The 17,172-nt window shown below is 35.0% G+C and overlaps 1 protein-coding gene across 1 annotated transcript in view; it reads right to left on the bottom strand.

Annotated features, from left to right (window-relative positions):
* Positions 1–11,745, bottom strand: part of LOC145671014 (uncharacterized) — a 115,629-nt gene extending 103,884 nt beyond the window's left edge. Inside the window, exon 1 of the mRNA XM_081739658.1 lies at positions 11,351–11,745. The gene's annotated coding sequence lies outside the window, so the exon portion shown is untranslated. The remainder of the gene's footprint in view (positions 1–11,350) is intronic.
* Between the last annotated feature and the right edge of the window lie 5,427 nt (positions 11,746–17,172).

The following is a 17,172-nucleotide window of genomic DNA, read 5'->3' as shown; positions in this document are numbered from 1 at the left end:
TGTGAGCTGGGATCGAACCAGGGACCCCAAGCAGCGGAGGTGAACGCTCTACCACTGAGCCACCGCGCTCCCCGGTGAGAATGAGAATAAATGAAATGGAGGAATGAAGAAAGTAAAGAGAAACAAGAGAACCCCGACAAGACTCACGCACACGATATTTATCCAGCATAAACCCCACTTGGTGCGAGCTGGGATCGAACCAGGGACCCCAGGTAACTTTTCATCTAGGAAATAATTTATGCCAGTAAAAGAATGATACTGGTTATTTCAGTAACAATAATCATGCTATGTACAGAAGTCTACATACTACCTTTATATTTAACCGGTGCCTTAATTTTGATTTCATCAAATTCCCCTATTTACAATATCGTTAAACTTTAGAACTCAAGTTAGAAAGATTCAGTAGGCAAATGTACATGTAATATTGTGCAGAATGAATAATAAAACAAAACACATAAATCAAGCAATGATAATATTTGCAATCATCATACGTATTTTCCTTCCTACTTCGAAATACACTTCGACCACTCATTAAAAAGAAATTCCTTTATTGAAAGTAATTTCAGCGTCAAAATTAATAGTCCTCCAATTCATGGTATTTTCCATAGATTGAAAATACAAATCACTCCAAATATTACAATTTATTAAGTTATGTCTCAAAAGGGGAAAAAAACTTTAGAATTCATTCTTTTTGTGTTTTTACAGTAGAAAACCAGACAAAAATACATGGTCACTGAAAATTGAATTTCTGTTCCTTATATTCATATTTAAAAAAAAAAAATGCTAACAAAATGCCGATCGTTGAAGGAGAGAGGTTTTTCTCTGCCCTAAACCTTCTTCGGAACACTGTGACAGAAGAAATACTATCTGAGGTAGCGATGCTTTGTATTCAGATAGACTTGGTGAACAGTAATCCGGATTTCAATCAGCAGGTTGAAAAAAAAAATGAAGCTCGAAAAGAACGAAGAACAGGATTGAATAACGTATGGTTCAGTTAATTAAATAATTTGGTTTAACATCGTGTATTGGTATATAGATTTTGTTATTTTTTTTTTCCGTAACGCTCCCATTCTTGTATTACACACATAGGGGTCTACTATGTATTCTGTTTACCCTTTTCTTTTAGTTTAATGTCCCACATTTATGCACTAGGACTAAGGGAGACGGTGATGATGAAAGGAAAGACAATAGTAGAACGACGAAATTGGGAGGAAACGAGAAAATCTCCACACATGGTATTTGTCCACCACACGACCCACTTGGCGTGAGCTGGAATGGAATGAGGGACTTCATTGCGCCAGCGATGAGCACTCTAGCAATGAGCAACCGTGGCCCCGATATTTCTCTCTTGTTCAACCACATTGCTATAGAAATTTTGTATATAAATAACGTATAAACGTTCATTGACAGTGATTGTTCATTTTTCTTTCAAAAAAGTTAATATATACTGTATATTAAATCAATATTAGTGAATGTACTTGAATCAATAGATAAAAAAATAGAGGTTGAAGGAATTTTCCTGTTCGTATTTTCTAAATATTGTTTGAACAGAACTCAAGAGCACAGTGGGAGGGAGCATTTGCAAATACGCACATACCTTTGATATTGCAACGGGTAGAACACAGGCCATGATTCGCTACTTGTAAATGTTAAATAATAAACTAATCGCTGGGCAAAGCAAACCAACTTTATAACAAAAGTAATACCTCGTCATAATAAATAAATATTTTATAATAAAATTGTTTACTTTGCCCAGGGACTAGTTTATTATTTAATTATATTATATAATAGGCCAAGCCGATGTAATGGAGAATATTACAGTACATGTTGTACTCACCTTAAAATAGAACGTTCAAGGATTTATATGCTATGTATTCATAGGCGGAGCTAAGAATTGCTTGCTGGGGGACAGTGGGGACAGACCTTATGGTCGGTCTCGGAGGTCTTGGTAGGTGGCATTTTTATTTTTTGTCAAAAAGTTGGGGAAAGTGCACACCATGCCCCCCATAACTCCGCCCATGTATGAATTTTACATGACTACTTTATTTACTAGCTGATGCACATATTTTAAAAATGCACTAAATAGACAGGAAGCTGGAATTTGCATAGCTAGGCTATATGAATTAGTTCATACAAAAAGGGCTCCAAGTCATCAAAATGGAGAAATTGAGTTAACAACGGATTTTTGTTTTTATAGGCTACACCTGTGTTTCTATGCATAAAAGATTTCAGTTTCATTTGTCTAACATTTTATAAACAGATGTAAACTTTGATTAATCTGCTACAGAATGAGCTTGAGTCCATGACCGAAGCCCTTCCTGCATCGATAATTATATTTATTTTGTATGTTAGCGACAATAACATTCGATTAATGTAATTTTTTCTACATTAAAATCCCTCCCGGACGCAAATTGCAGGGTCAGAAAAGAGGATATGTCCGGGAAAATCAGGACGTGTGGTAGACCTAACATATATTATAGTGTTCTTAAATTCCTAACCTAATTTGTCTCAACTAACTTACCTAACCTAAAATTAACTGCAGTTGTCTTGTTATAAAGGGAACTTTAGTAAGATCTTTGCAAGTCAAACCATAACAGTATAGTGACACACTCATTCAAAATGTGCAAAGATGAATAACAAAAATCAACATTGCCATCACCTGCAGCTTATGTCGTCGGTAAAGCAATCAAGAGTGCCAAAATCAATGACGTCAGGAAACTTCTGCCCTATGTTCCCGATAAGTACAAACAGTTCTATGAATTGATCATGAATTGACCTACAGTCGAGCAGATCGAGCCAGAAGTCCAAGACGATTGATAATGTTTATTTATTTATTTATTTATTTATTTATTTGAGAAGAACAAATCTTAACACAATATGCAATGCACTGTGTTTAGTAAATTAATGTAGTCAATAAACATATCTTTGTTTGCATTTGGAGTTGTTTCCGTTTCCATTTCCATTTGTTTCCATTTTTTTATACCTACTATAGATTATTAGGTATAGTGTATATTATTTTTTATACCTATTATAGGTAATAAGGGTTATTAGCTTTATTAATTAGAATAGTTTGCTATTTTTATTATTTTAGGCCATTAGTAGCATACATCATTATTCTATAGTCAGTAATCCTACTTTAGATATCTAATCCTTCATCGTAGATTGCAATTTTTTGTGTGTGATTCACAGAGTGTTAGGGATGCGTACGAGTTGAGTTGAGTTGAGTCGAGTCGAGACGAGAGTCTCGAAATTCGAGTGGAGACAAAATAAGAGAGTTAAAACATACACACACATCAGCCAGAACATTATAACTACCTACCTAATTGTCAGTATGTTCACCTTTAGCATGGATAACAACAGCGATACGTCTTGGTATGGACGCAATGATCCTTGGTAAGTCGTTGGAGAGAGTTGGCAACACATGTGCACACACAGGTCACCTAATTCCCGTAAATTCCGGAGAGGGGGCAATCCCCTCTGACGTCACGTTCAATCACATACCACATGTGTTCGATTGGATCAGATCCGGCTCACCCCTGTGTTCCTCGAACCACTACATCACACTCCTGGCTTTGTGACATGGTGCATTATCTTGTCGAAAAATGCCACTACTGTTAGCATACATGGTCGTCATGAAGGGATATATGTAGTCTGCAAGCAGTGTGCGATACGCCTCGACCGTCATTGTGCCTTGCTCGAGCTCCACAAGACACATAGATGCTCACGTGAATGTTCCCCAGAGCATAATTAAAGCTGCCGCCAGCTTATCTCCGTCCCGTAGTACAGGTCTCAAGGAGCTGTTCCCTTGGACTATTACTCCTATATAGTCAGCATGTATCAAGCAATCGTTCAGCTTTCATTTGAGAGGATAGAAATCCTAGGCTCCTAAACAACTATGTTACTAGAGTAAAGTCAGGAGCGTATTTATCTTACAGTGAGCTGCTTTGATGCCAAGTGGTCTAATTCCAAAATTGAAATTTGTCAGGAGTGAAAGTTGAAGTTCAATATCTCATGAATAATCCAGATTTCTTTTATATTGGGAGTCAAAACCATAACTACTGTATGTAGTTTATTGTTTTATAATTTAGTGTTTACAAAAATCCTTTTAAGAAATACCTATCTATAAAAGTGAAAGGTGTCTATCTATACTAGTTCTTGGCATTCAAGCAGTCCATTTATTGTAATATATTATGTAAAATAGTCTCGTATCAATATGTGATGGACACCAAATGTTACATTATATATTATCCGTAACTCGTGATATGCTGCAACACGTAAAAAGCTCAAAATAGTTGGGGAAGCGAATAATCCAGAAGTTATATAGCCCTATTGCGTTCATGGGAACGAAAACACAATAATTATAACTATGCTAAATTACTATAGATAGCCAATTGCTCATTCAGAGAATTTATGAAGTGTACTTTATCGCAATAGTTTTATACAAACTAGATAATCAATTATTATTATTATTATTATTATTATTATTATTATTATTATTATTATTATTATTATTATTATTATTATTATTATTATTACTAGCAGCGTTCACCCCGCTTCGCTGCGGTCACCCCGGAACGCAATAAACTTTGTTACTTAGATAATTTTTACTTTTTCGCTTTCAAGTGATATGATAAAAACCATTATAACGCCTGTCATTTATGTTAACCCGCCGAGTGACACGGTCATGCGGATTGCATATACATACGTTTATTTTTATACCTATGATGAACTAACAAAGGATTTGTACGTAATGGACACCTGAATGGTCAATTATCTCAAGACACTGGTAATTGAAAATTAAAGTGATATGATAAAAACCATCTAGGGTCCAAATCCTAATAACCCCCCAAAAATAAAAGAAATTGGTTCAGCCGTATTAGCGTGATGAGCGGACAAAGGATTTGTACGTTCTCTTTTATATATATAGATTATATTTGAAGTACAATCAAATATCACAACATTAATTATTAGTTTTAATTAACTGAATTGAGCTGAAAATTAAATCTTGATTTCAAAAGATTAACTATTAAGTTTATGCGTTCTGTACCTTTCTAAAGTAATAAATGCTGGAATTAGTTTCAAGGCTGTCTCTGAGTGAATACTTTCTTCAAAATAATATTAAAAATTACAGAAAGATTTTCGAGACATTCGAATCGAGTCGAGTCGAGATTTTTACGAACAGTCTCGACTCGAAAATTCGAGTCAAAAAACAAGTTTGTCTCGACTCGTCTCGAATTTTACAAAGTGTATTTCGACTCGAATTCGAGTCGAGTCGAATCGAGATTCGAGACATGTCTCGACTTGTGTGCATCCCTACAGAGTGTTTTACAAATTTGTTTAGCCTAGTAACGTCCATTAGCAGTTAGTGAATTTTGTTCAACCTATTTACCGTATTTAAACATTGAACTAATAAAGAATACTGTCCTTAAAACCAAAACATTGATGCGTATATCTGTGATTTCTACAAATCCGAATAATGTTTTCATTTTAGTGAATATTTTACTTAATGCACCGTTATTTCTGAATTTGTTTCATAAGAGTACATTTTGTTTAGCCTATTACCTATTAGCTTTCATTTGTAATAGTTTCAAAGATGATGAGGTCAGGTCAAGTTTCTCATTAACTTGAGTCATGTTTGTAATTATAATTCTTATTAAAGATTTAAATACTAAATTATGGTATAATTCTAATGTATTTTAAAGCATTTCGCTTCTTTCGTAAAGGAAAGTTTAAAGTAAACAGTATGTTCGGAATTACCCTAAACAATGGGGCAATCCCGAACATAGGTACATTTTAAAACATCTCACTGATTTGTTGAAAAATGTTACTTTTAACTTTCCTCTGCACTTTAGTAAACAGGGAAAACTCCAAGCTTTCTATACACAAGAAATCTTAATTTTATCTCTGAAAACAAAAGAGTTATACTATTTATAATCAAAGCTTAAGTGTTAGTGAACACTCCGGTATCCAATAATAATAATAATAATAATAATAATAATAATAATAATAATAATAATAATAATAATAATAATAATAATAATAATATAGCATTTAAAGGCAGAAAATATATTACTATTATCTACAAAAACGTTTTGAAGTCATCTGAAGCTGAACAAATTAATTCCTAACATAAAATTATATGGACAATGATTTTATGAGGTATTAATATGTTTGGCTTATTAATGCCTCATAAAATCAACGTCAAAATAATTTTATGTTAGGCATTAAATTATTTGGCTTGGCAGGACTTATTTTTATAAAAATAATAGTATAAATTATTTTCTCCTTTTAAGTGTTTCATTATTATAATTATTATTATTATTATTATTATTATTATTATTATTATTCGTATTCTTATTATTATTATTATTATTATTACAGTTATTTTCTGCTTTTAAGTGTTTCATTATTACTATTATTTTCTACTTTTTAGTGCATTTTCTAAAGTCAGTTTATATTTAAAAATAATTTTATCGTCTGCTTTTTGAAGTCGGTTAGTTTTTTTTCTTTTAAGAAGTTCCTATTTTTTGCATTTTAGTGTGTTTTTGAAGTCGGTTATTTTTCTTTTAAGTTTTTCCACTTTCAATGTTCAAGATACTTCTTGCAATGGGCGATTAGTCAGAAAAAAAATGATGATATTCTGGCAAACGTCGAGCCAGACAGACATGTAAGCAGTCATGTTATCACCAGTGACTTAAAACATGCTTCACCAGGATTAAGCCATTTGAAGAAAACTGACTATAAATATTATCTTAACCCCTTGTTATATGCAACCCCCTTACTTTGTTGAATATTTGGTTACCGCATATTCTAGGATAAGATTTTTTCACCAGGTGTCGTAGGAATTATTTGATTTTTCAGTTAATTAATTTTTTTTTTCAAATATTTTATATACCGAAAATGATGATATTCTGGCAAACGTCAAGACAGACAGACATGTAAGCAGTCATGTTATCACCAGTGACTTAAAACATGCTTCACCAGGATTAAGCCATTTGAAGAAAACTGACTATAAATATTATCTTAACCCCTTGTTATATGCAACCCCCTTACTTTGTTGAATATTTGGTTACCGCATATTCTAGGATAAGATTTTTTCACCAGGTGTCGTAGGAATTATTTGATTTTTCAATTAATTATTTTTTTTTCAAATATTTTATATACCGTAATTGCGGGCTACTTGGACCCTTAAGGGGCTACTTGGACCCATACCAAAAATTCGTTTAAAGTCCCATATGCAATGCAATAATGAGTGAGTTCAGAGTTAGATCCGTTGGATAATGCAGGCATACACACATTGAAACTAGTTCTGTGGTAAGCTACGATTGAGCAGCATTGGTAAGAAAGGTCGTTGACGAAAAGAGTGTATTTATTGACCGCCAAACTTTTATGTGTGGACACTATTTGCAAGGAAGTGGAACCAATGCTAAGTAAACACATAAGTAGTTATATATAGGTTAATGAAACTGACATGGTAAACTTTCTCATATATCTCCGTAATTGCATTATTTATAAAGTGTGTACATATGACCTGAAAACCATGGATATTTTGTCCCACCACATCTTTTGTTATCTTTATCCCACCCCATCCTTTGTTATCCTTATCAATGAAACATAAATCTGTTGTCACGTGTCACACAAGTAAGGACTTTTCATTATTTCCTTAAGGATACAGGTACAAAATGGTACATCAATATAAAATAATGCCTGCAGGTCGAAAATATGCTGATTTTTCATAACAGCTTGAAGAATGTTTACCAACAATTCAGTCGGGGAAAATGTCGCAAAAAGAAACAGAAGCTTACTTCAAGTTAAGTCGTTCCACCATAGAAAGAAGATTAAAGAACAGGTCAAGGCAGAATCCGGGCCATCTGAAAGTGTTCACTGAAGAAGAAGAATTAGCCTTCGCTAGTCATCTTGATAAAGTTTGTGATTTCGTATTCCTCGTTAATTAACTTGGTTTCTGATTTATTGTGAAGTCCCATTTAGCCATGTATGGGAGAACGGTCATTGCTTTCTAAGACAATCTTCCCAGTCGAGATTGGGTGAAGTTATTTTACAAACTGCATCTCCAGTCAACGACTAGATTTACTGCTAATATAGACAGGGTTTGTGCAGCTGTAGAAGAAAACGTAATCAGCTATTACAGTCATTATATTTGATAGTACCTCTTAACATGTTCTCTTTGTGGCTTGCAGTAAATAAAAAGTGTTGTTCTTGGAACACCTACATCCTACTTAATCTCAGAGCAGATTTCAATAGTTTTCTGTAGGAAAATATGGGGGTGGGTTCAAATAGCCCGAACGCGAGTCTTACTAGGACCCATTTTTTTTACAATAATCGTCTGTGCTTTGTTTTCAATATATGTAACTAAAACTGTCCTCGATATGTACAATAAAGCCTGTAGTTCCACTTAATACGGGTTATGACAATAACTTTCAAGTTTTCGTGGATGAAAACACACTGAAAGAACGAATTTATTGCAAAATTGGGTCCAAGTAGCCCGCATCTACGGTATGTAAAAACTTTTCTTGGTGATAGCTTTTACATTAGTGAAAAACTGCACCGAAATATCATCAATAGTTCTTGATATAATCTCGAACATACATACATACACATAGGTCGAACTGAGAATTTCTTTTGTAAGTCGGTTAAAAATAAAAAAAAAAGCAATATAAATTTAATTGCTCCTTATGTGTTTAAAAAAGAAGCCACGAATATTTACACAAAATCACATAAAAAACTAAAGATGTTCGCCCTAACAGCGCATTTGGTAGGCTCCATGCAGAATAATACATAAAGTTGTTTGCCCAACGATGGCTAATGGTCGAGTTGGGAATTGGTAATTTCAAAATATAATGCTGAAAACTACGTAGGATAATGGTCCGCAAGGTTAGGAATTGATAAATGCAAAAAGAAAATTGCAAACAACGTTTACCCAACGTTGGCTAATGGTAGGCATGGTTGGAAATTGATAAATGCAAACATAAAGTTGAAAGCTACTTTGACTAATGTTCAGCAAGATTTGGAATTGGTAAATTCATGAATAAAATTGAAAACTAGGTTTACCCAACGTTGACTGATGATCGGCATAGTTGCAAATTGATAAATGCAAACAATGTTGAAAACTACGTTGGCTAATGATCGGCAAGATTAGAAATTGGTAAATACAAAAATAAAATTGAAAACTACGTTTATTCAAAGTTGGCTAATAGTCGGCACGGTTGAGAATTGCAAAAATAAACTGAAAACTAATTAGTCAAATTAGGTGATTTGTTTTCATTAGCAACACTGTTTTGTGGTGTAAGTGAATTCTCATGAAAGAGAAATGCGCAAAGAGCAATTTCTTGTTGGAAATGTTTTCCTTTTCCGAAACTTAAGATTTTCGAAACCATCTATTATTTTTATTCTTGTTTGATACATACGGCAGACGTGTAGCTAGGAGGTGGTCAGGGGAGCTGAAACCCTCTTGTGACCACCTTAAACTCTCCCTGAATTTTACAGTTATTCGTTGGTATGAATGCAAGCCGAATTGAAGTTGGCCTCAACCCCCCCCCCAAAAAAAATCTCTATTCTTCCCCTGTCGTAGTGTTCTGGCTACGGGTTTGACTACGAGATAAGCTGCAGCATGACATAAATTAATTTAAGAAATGAGGTGGCAGGAAGCTTAATTTCGTTTCATATAGATATTTTCTATTTACATTCATTGGATTCACTCTAAGTCTTGCTTCTTTTTGTCAATCAAGTATAGCAGCCTTTTTTTGGTGCTGTCATATTGCAGACATGTTAATACATAACAGAAATATTATTGCAATGTTTATGAAACAACACTTTGTAGTTCAGTCCATTATTTTCAGAAAAGAAGCAAACAAATTCTAAAGCATCATCTAAATACACAAAGAAATAGAACCAGACACATCTCGAAACCAAAAGGTTTTGATAATAAAGGAAAGTTTTCCTTCCAAAAGTGCAAATTCCAGTTTCTGAGACCACGTGATCATTTTGTTCATTACCTTCCATTGAGAGTAGGAAACGCATTGGTAATATGAAGCTAGTGTTACGGCGTATCAAGTATAGATAGCACTTGAGGTTTATACCAGGGGCGGATCCAGCGGGAGGGGAGCGATTGCTCCCCCCGCAGAAGAAAAAACTTTATTGTTTTTTATATATAAATAAAATCCATCCTGGAGTTTGGAGCCCTTAAAAGTAGCATTATGACAACCCACCGCCCTTCCCAGAAGTCGGTCCTGGATCGGCCCCTGGTTCATACAAAGGCTGAAATGGTGAACTTCTGTGTCCATTAACCAAAACTCATTTCCGGCATGCTTGATTCCATTACAGCAAAATATACATGGCGGTAAATAAAGATAGGCATTATTTCTAATTAAAGAACAATAGAAGGTTTGGTTGTTTGGTGTGATAATGTTAATATACAGAACTCATCACATAATAAATATATTTATTTTTTAATAGAATTAAATGGTATTCGGACCATTATTGTGTGTATTCATATGTATGTAAGTTAATGCAGACTAACAGTTCAATTCTCCACGTTTAACTTGGTCCAGTATTAAACAAAATTTAGCACTATTCTTCTTAATTTTACGTCCCCATTGTATGCCATTAGACTAAAGACTAAGGACTAACGAAAGAGATTGATTATGAAATTGGTGAAACGAAAATGCATAAGGAAACTGGAAAACCCCGAGAAAACCACAGATTCGATGTTGTACACTACAATCTCACTTGTGCTCTACTACTGGGACAAAATACAGTATATAAATTCCATACATTCTTCTTCTTCTTTAGAATTTCAGTTATGGTTACAGACTTGTGTGTGTCCAAATTCATGTTAATTTGTAGTGTAATTATAAAATGTATAGATGTGCATTTCTTCTTCATATAAAATAACTATCAATCTCTATTTTTAAAGCCCTGCATTGTCATTCATTGATTATGGGTACTGTGGAACGGAACGCTAAAACTTTCATTTTCAATCAATACTACAGAAGAAATAAAGTGTTCCATATCATTTTTTTTTATTAATTTATTTTCAATCGAATACTTTCTATCACTTCCATAAAACAACAAGAAATGTGTTTTATTATATTTTACTGTTAGAAAACTAATGTAAATAGTCAACTGCAGGCAAAAAGAAGAAGAAACTGCTTTACTCTGTAATATATTTAGTATTATTTACCATAATACATTGACATTCATGGAATATTAACAAAGCAAAGTAAAATCTGCCATTTTGAGGAATCATTTACGCTACAAAATGGCGTCAATTCCCACACCGTAAATCTTATACATTAAAATCTTATTATCATAGGAAGAATATATTACTTACTGTAATATTTCTAAAAGTGAATGAAATATCCGTACTGAATTAACACATCCCAAGCTCCATTATTGATCTTATTTTCCATAAAACTCTTTTCTCTTCTTCCATACAACTTCTTGTTCACACAGCAACTGCCAAACAGCACTGTTAGCACAAACTAATAAAAACGAATCCAATATCATAACTTTAATTACGTCTTTACATTACACAACAAAAAAAGGAATCACATGTTTCTAAATGATATTCACAGATAAACACGATCATATTAGATTAATTATATCTGAAGCTTAATTTTACGTTGGATAGCCAGCACAAAACTGTACCTTTTTATGTGGGCAGCAGAAAATTCTGTTCGACAGCAAATGAGCACCACCCGGATTTACGCAATAGAGCACAATCCATCAAAGCATCATCAAAGTGGTTTGAAAAGCGAAAGAGCGAAGAGAGGATAGGGGAGAGGGAGATGAAGTCAATGTGACACTGTTCCTAACTTCCTGTAAATTTTTTATTGAATACGCCCATGCATTTCCGATTCACGTATGTTAACAATACTTCACACAATAGGTCTAGGTTGGTTTTCCTAACACTACACAACTAACCGAGGCCAAATCTACAAATTCTGGTTTCAACGTGTGTTATTTCTTAACAGATTTACAGTTTGAAAATATAATTTTGAAAGAGCAGACTATTAATTCTCTCGATACGAATTCTTTTTTAAAATCACTTTATTATATCCATTTTTATTGTTACTTAAATATTGATTTTTTAAATTGTTTTATTTTTTTTGCGTTTCTCTGTTGATTTTTTTTAAATCCAAGTGTATATATAAGCATGGAGTAATTAAAAGCACTGAGAAATCTGTTTTCTTTAATTAAACACGTTTGTATGATTCTGTTCTCACCTTAATAAAGTTTTGTATTAGTCACATTTGTACAGAGCTCCCAGATATTCGATTTTAGCCGAATCAGTCCCGGATTTACATCATCTGCCCCTACCCCTCACACAAAATATTCAAGATTCAGTCAGCGACGTTGATTTCTGAATAACTTTCTTTTGAGGGGCGTTTGGGTATATGAGGTTTGATATAAGATATCTGAACAATGATAGAGGCAAAAAGATCCAAATAGAGGGAAAAATCAAGCGCATTTAGAAGGAAAATCCGTATATTCCGGCCATAGATTGCTTTCCTGACACTGCTTCTACCACAGAAGGTGAACTGCAATCCTAGAAAAACCGTAAATTCCGGCTACAGGTGGCTGGCACTATTTTTGCCACAGCAGGAGAACTGCAATCCTAGAAATTTCGTGGATTCCGGCTACAGGTAGCTGGCACTATTTCTGCCACGGCAGGAGAATTGCAATCCTAGAAAATTCGTAGATTCCGGCTACAGATGGTTTTCCTGACACTGCTTCTGCCACAGAAGAACTGCAATCCTAGAAATTTCGTAGACTCCGGCTACAGGTGGCTGGCACTATTTCTGCCACGGCAGGAGAACTGCAATCCTAGAAACTTCGTAATTCCAGCTACAGGTGGTTTTCCTGACACTATTTCTGCCACGGCAGGAGAATTGCAGTCCTAGAAAATTCGTGGATTCCGGATACAGGTGGCTTTCTTGGCACTATTCCTGTCACGGCAGAACTGCAATCATACAAAACCCATGTTATGGTACAGATTTTGTGATATGTATACTATCCGTATACAATCAGATAATGCTTATCAAGATATGTAACCATGACATTCTGTGTCCTGCACACGCCGACAGAACAGACAGAGATTTTAGTCTATTTGCGGCTGTGCGGCTAAGTAACAAATCTATACTTAGGCTAATACAGGATTTTGTGTGACAGAATTTTGCTAAATTTCAACTCTCCGGATTTTCTAGACAACAAATTAGTTTCTTTTGTTTCTTTCAGTGCATGTTCTAAGGGGGTCCATTTTTCATTCTATTTTTTCCTTTTCCTCAATTTTTTAATATTTTATTTATTTATTTATTTATTTATTTTTTAGATTGTATTATAAGAATCATATCATTTGCAAAGTGAGTACGGTTAAGTAATAGGTATACTTCTACAGCATTCTCTCTATAGACCTTTCTTAGCTATTTCCTCTAAATACATTGGTTGTTAGAAAAATTCTGAGCCTAACTAAGAAATCTTATTCCTAGGTACGTAAAACTTTTAGGACATTTCTGTTTACAGTTAATATCTACTTTCTCCTGCATACATATACAAGGTGTCCCAGGAGGAAGGGGCAATACTTCGGCAAATGGTGGTGGGGGTGATTCTAAGCAAAAATGTTCATATGAACATGGGTCCTAATCTCAACGGTTTGAGAGCTACAGAATGTGAACCATTTTTGATTTCATGTTGCTTATTGTTCACCCTGTTAATATTATACAGAGGTGAGACGTAACAGATTTGAAAGGTGATGGAATGACCTTTCCAATGGTATGTTACATGTGGAAGTGGTGTCTTTGGAAAAGAAGTTATTGAGGGATATTTGGGAATTAGTGTTTCCATCCAATTTCTTTAAATACCTTAACTTTTCCAAATTTCCCTCAATAGCTTCCCTTTCAAAAACACCACTGCTACATGCTGCATACCGTTGGAAAGGCCATACCATCACCTTTCAAAGCCTCTATGTCTCACCTCTGTAGAATAACTACAGGGTGAGCAATACGCAACATAATGTCAAAAGTGGTTCACAACCTGTAGCTCTCAAACCGTTGAGATTAGGACCAATGTTCATATGAACTTTTTCGCTTAGAATCACCCATACTATCATTTCTCAAAATATTGCCTCTTCCTCCTGGGACTCTCTCTCTCTCTCATATATATATAAGTCAAAATCATGTTTGTCCTAAAAGGATATACGATTGTTTGAATTCCCCTTGATGAAATTTTGCGTACGACACTGATTTTTGGGATGTCGTAGCCGTATAGTAAAGTGTGTATGTCAGAAAAAATTCGGAACCACTGCATTAGGCTATAATGCCCTTACGCAACAGTGAAGAAGTAGAAGAAAATACTTTGAATTTTAAACATCAGGGCATTCATAGGCTGACAGTGGGCGGCTTGTGTTTGTGTTAGCTCTTTCAAGTATTTACTGTTAAACTGCACAAAATAAACTCTGGTAAAGACAGTAAAGAAAATCACGCGAAACTTACAGTTATGAATGGATCTACGGGGTGATCCACAATTATATCCATATTTTTATTTCACTATTATTCTGTCATTAACAAATGTTACATGGTTTCTGTCAGTTCCAGTGGTCGAAGTAAGACGGTATGCGGTGGTATGCCATACCGCCTCTGGTTTTTCAGTGATGAAGGCATACCGTCTCTGGTTTTCTAGTAATCAAGACATACCGTCACAGAAGAGTAGATGCTAAATACCTTTAATAAATCCATTTTATACACAGTAATTGACGAATAGCTTTGCACGTAAAAAGATTTTTATTTCTTATGTAGAAATTTTTAAGTTGACCTCACCGACATTTTTGTTATTTTTTTCTTACCTTTTGTTTTTGAAATGAGTCGTCTTCAAAGAAGTTCATTTAGTTTATATTTTGATGTGCCATATTGAGTTGTTTCTTTCGTATACATGTGTGTGTCTTCTTGTCTTAATTCATATAAATGTCGTATTTTGAGCATGAGCGGATTTAGGGGTTGTATGTTGTGGGAGCGATTCTTCCGGGGGTTTGGAATACCTCTCAATATAGTCGAAAATCCGGGAGCTTTCCCACAGGAAATTGTTAATATAAAAATTCTGTTTTTGAGCACTTTCGTGTATGATTCTCTATAATACAACAAACAATTTAAGAGGATTTTTTTAGAAAGTTATTGGCGAGAAATCGAAGTCTCTCCATGCCCCCACCCCCTTCCCACAACTAAAGAGAAGCTCTCCAGTGGTTTTCAGTCATTATGTAAATAGAAATGCAATCTTTTAGGCAACATACCCTCACTGTATTTCAACGTTTAGATAGACGGTATATCGAGTTAAAATCGTAATAAAACATACCGCCTCTGCTATTTTCCCACTTCGAACACTGGGCAATTCTATTATGTACTATGGTCCTTGCCATTTCATTCAACGCAGTGGCGAAGGGAAGGGGGGCCCGGAGGGCCCCCCCCCCAAAGAGGTCCGACAATGTACTTTGGTACTTTGATGTTTGCAATGTTTTATACATTTTTGTTTATATACTTTTTTGTTTGTAATTTTTCTATATGTACCTATAACAGCACTTGCCCCCCCCCCAAACACACATCCTGGCTACGCTACTGTAGGCACCAGCATTAGTAGCACACCTTTCCAGTCGGGGTTCAACGTTCCTCACAAACCGTTGCAACATGTCTTTTGGTATCCGTGCACACTCTTCCTTAACGACTGTTTCCAAAGCGTCCAAGTCACGCGGTTTTGTGGCATTTTCAAATACCCAATTCCCCAGTAACTGTAGTGAAGTAAGTGATAAGCATGGAAAGCGTTTCCATCAAAATATTAGCACAATGGAACACAGATATCACGATAGGTGGAACGCTGCCACGCTTGCTGACTACTGCAGGACACTGATAAGAGATGTCCCACAGTAGTAGTACAACAGGAGGGCACAGAGAAGCTGCTCAAGTCGATGCTGCAAAGCACTTGCATGCAAGTATTTTTCATTTTATACTCATAAAACGTACATTTGTAATAGTTAGGTATGTCATAATTGCCTATTTAGTTGTGTACTTAGTTCCAGTGAAGTGAGACGGTATGCGGTGGTATGTCATACCGCCTCTGATTTTTCATTGATGAAGACATACCACCTCTGGTTTTTCAGTGATCAAGACATACCGTCACTGGAGAGTAGATGCTAAATACCTTTAATAAATTCATTTTTATACACAGTAATTGAATAGATTTGCACATAAAGGATTTTATTTCTTATGTAGAAATAATTTCTAAGATGACAACACTGGCATTATCTTTTTCCTACCTTTTGTTTTTAAAATGAGGTGTCTTCAAAGTTCATTTAGTTTATATTTTGATATGCCGTATTGAATTGTTTCTTTCTTGTATATGTGTGTGTCTTCTTGCCTTAATGCCAGGCCCGTATCCAGACGGGGTCTAGGGGGGCCGGCCCCCCCTAAATTTTCACGATAGGTTTGCAAATGAACTATAATATGGGATGAACAACTATTTTTGGATCGGCCCCCCTACATTTTCGGACTGGCTACGGGCCTGCTTAATGCATATACTGTAATTTCATGTTTTGAACATGGGATGATTTAGGGGTTGTCTATTGTGGGGAACGGATCTTCCGGGGTTTGGAATATCCCTCAATCGAGTGGGGTCTGGGAGTTTTCTTGTAGGAAATTTTTAATATAAAAACTCGGTTTTTAAGATTTCCGTGTATAATTCTCTATAATACAGGTACAACATAAGGGGATATTTTTTTATTTTTATTTTCAGAAAGTTGTATGTGGGGAATCAAAGTCTCTCCATCCCCCCCTCCTCTTGACCCGTATCTACAGAGAAGCTCTCCAATGGTTTTCAGTCATTATGAAATAGAAATACAGGGCCTTATGCAGAGTCATTCTGACGCGTGATTAGTGCCATTTTAAAGAATTCGACTATACGGGCCAATCATACCATCTTCTGATATCTGTCTGATATAAATATCCTCCTGACATCTTTCCGATAAGTGTTTTACAATGTCCTGATAACAATCAGGTGGCTGATAAACTCTTGGTACGTTGACAGGAAGTTCAATTGTCTGTTAACAGCTATCAGCTACTTGTTAGTTGTCGTGTAGTGAATCATGGACGAAATAAAAGAATTGTTGATGCT

The sequence above is a fragment of the Thermobia domestica genome, chromosome 15, assembly GCF_964235325.1.
Source record: "Thermobia domestica chromosome 15, izTheDome1.hap1.1, whole genome shotgun sequence".
NCBI lineage: Eukaryota > Metazoa > Arthropoda > Insecta > Zygentoma > Lepismatidae > Thermobia > Thermobia domestica.
This window is presented reverse-complemented; position numbering and strand designations above follow the sequence as displayed.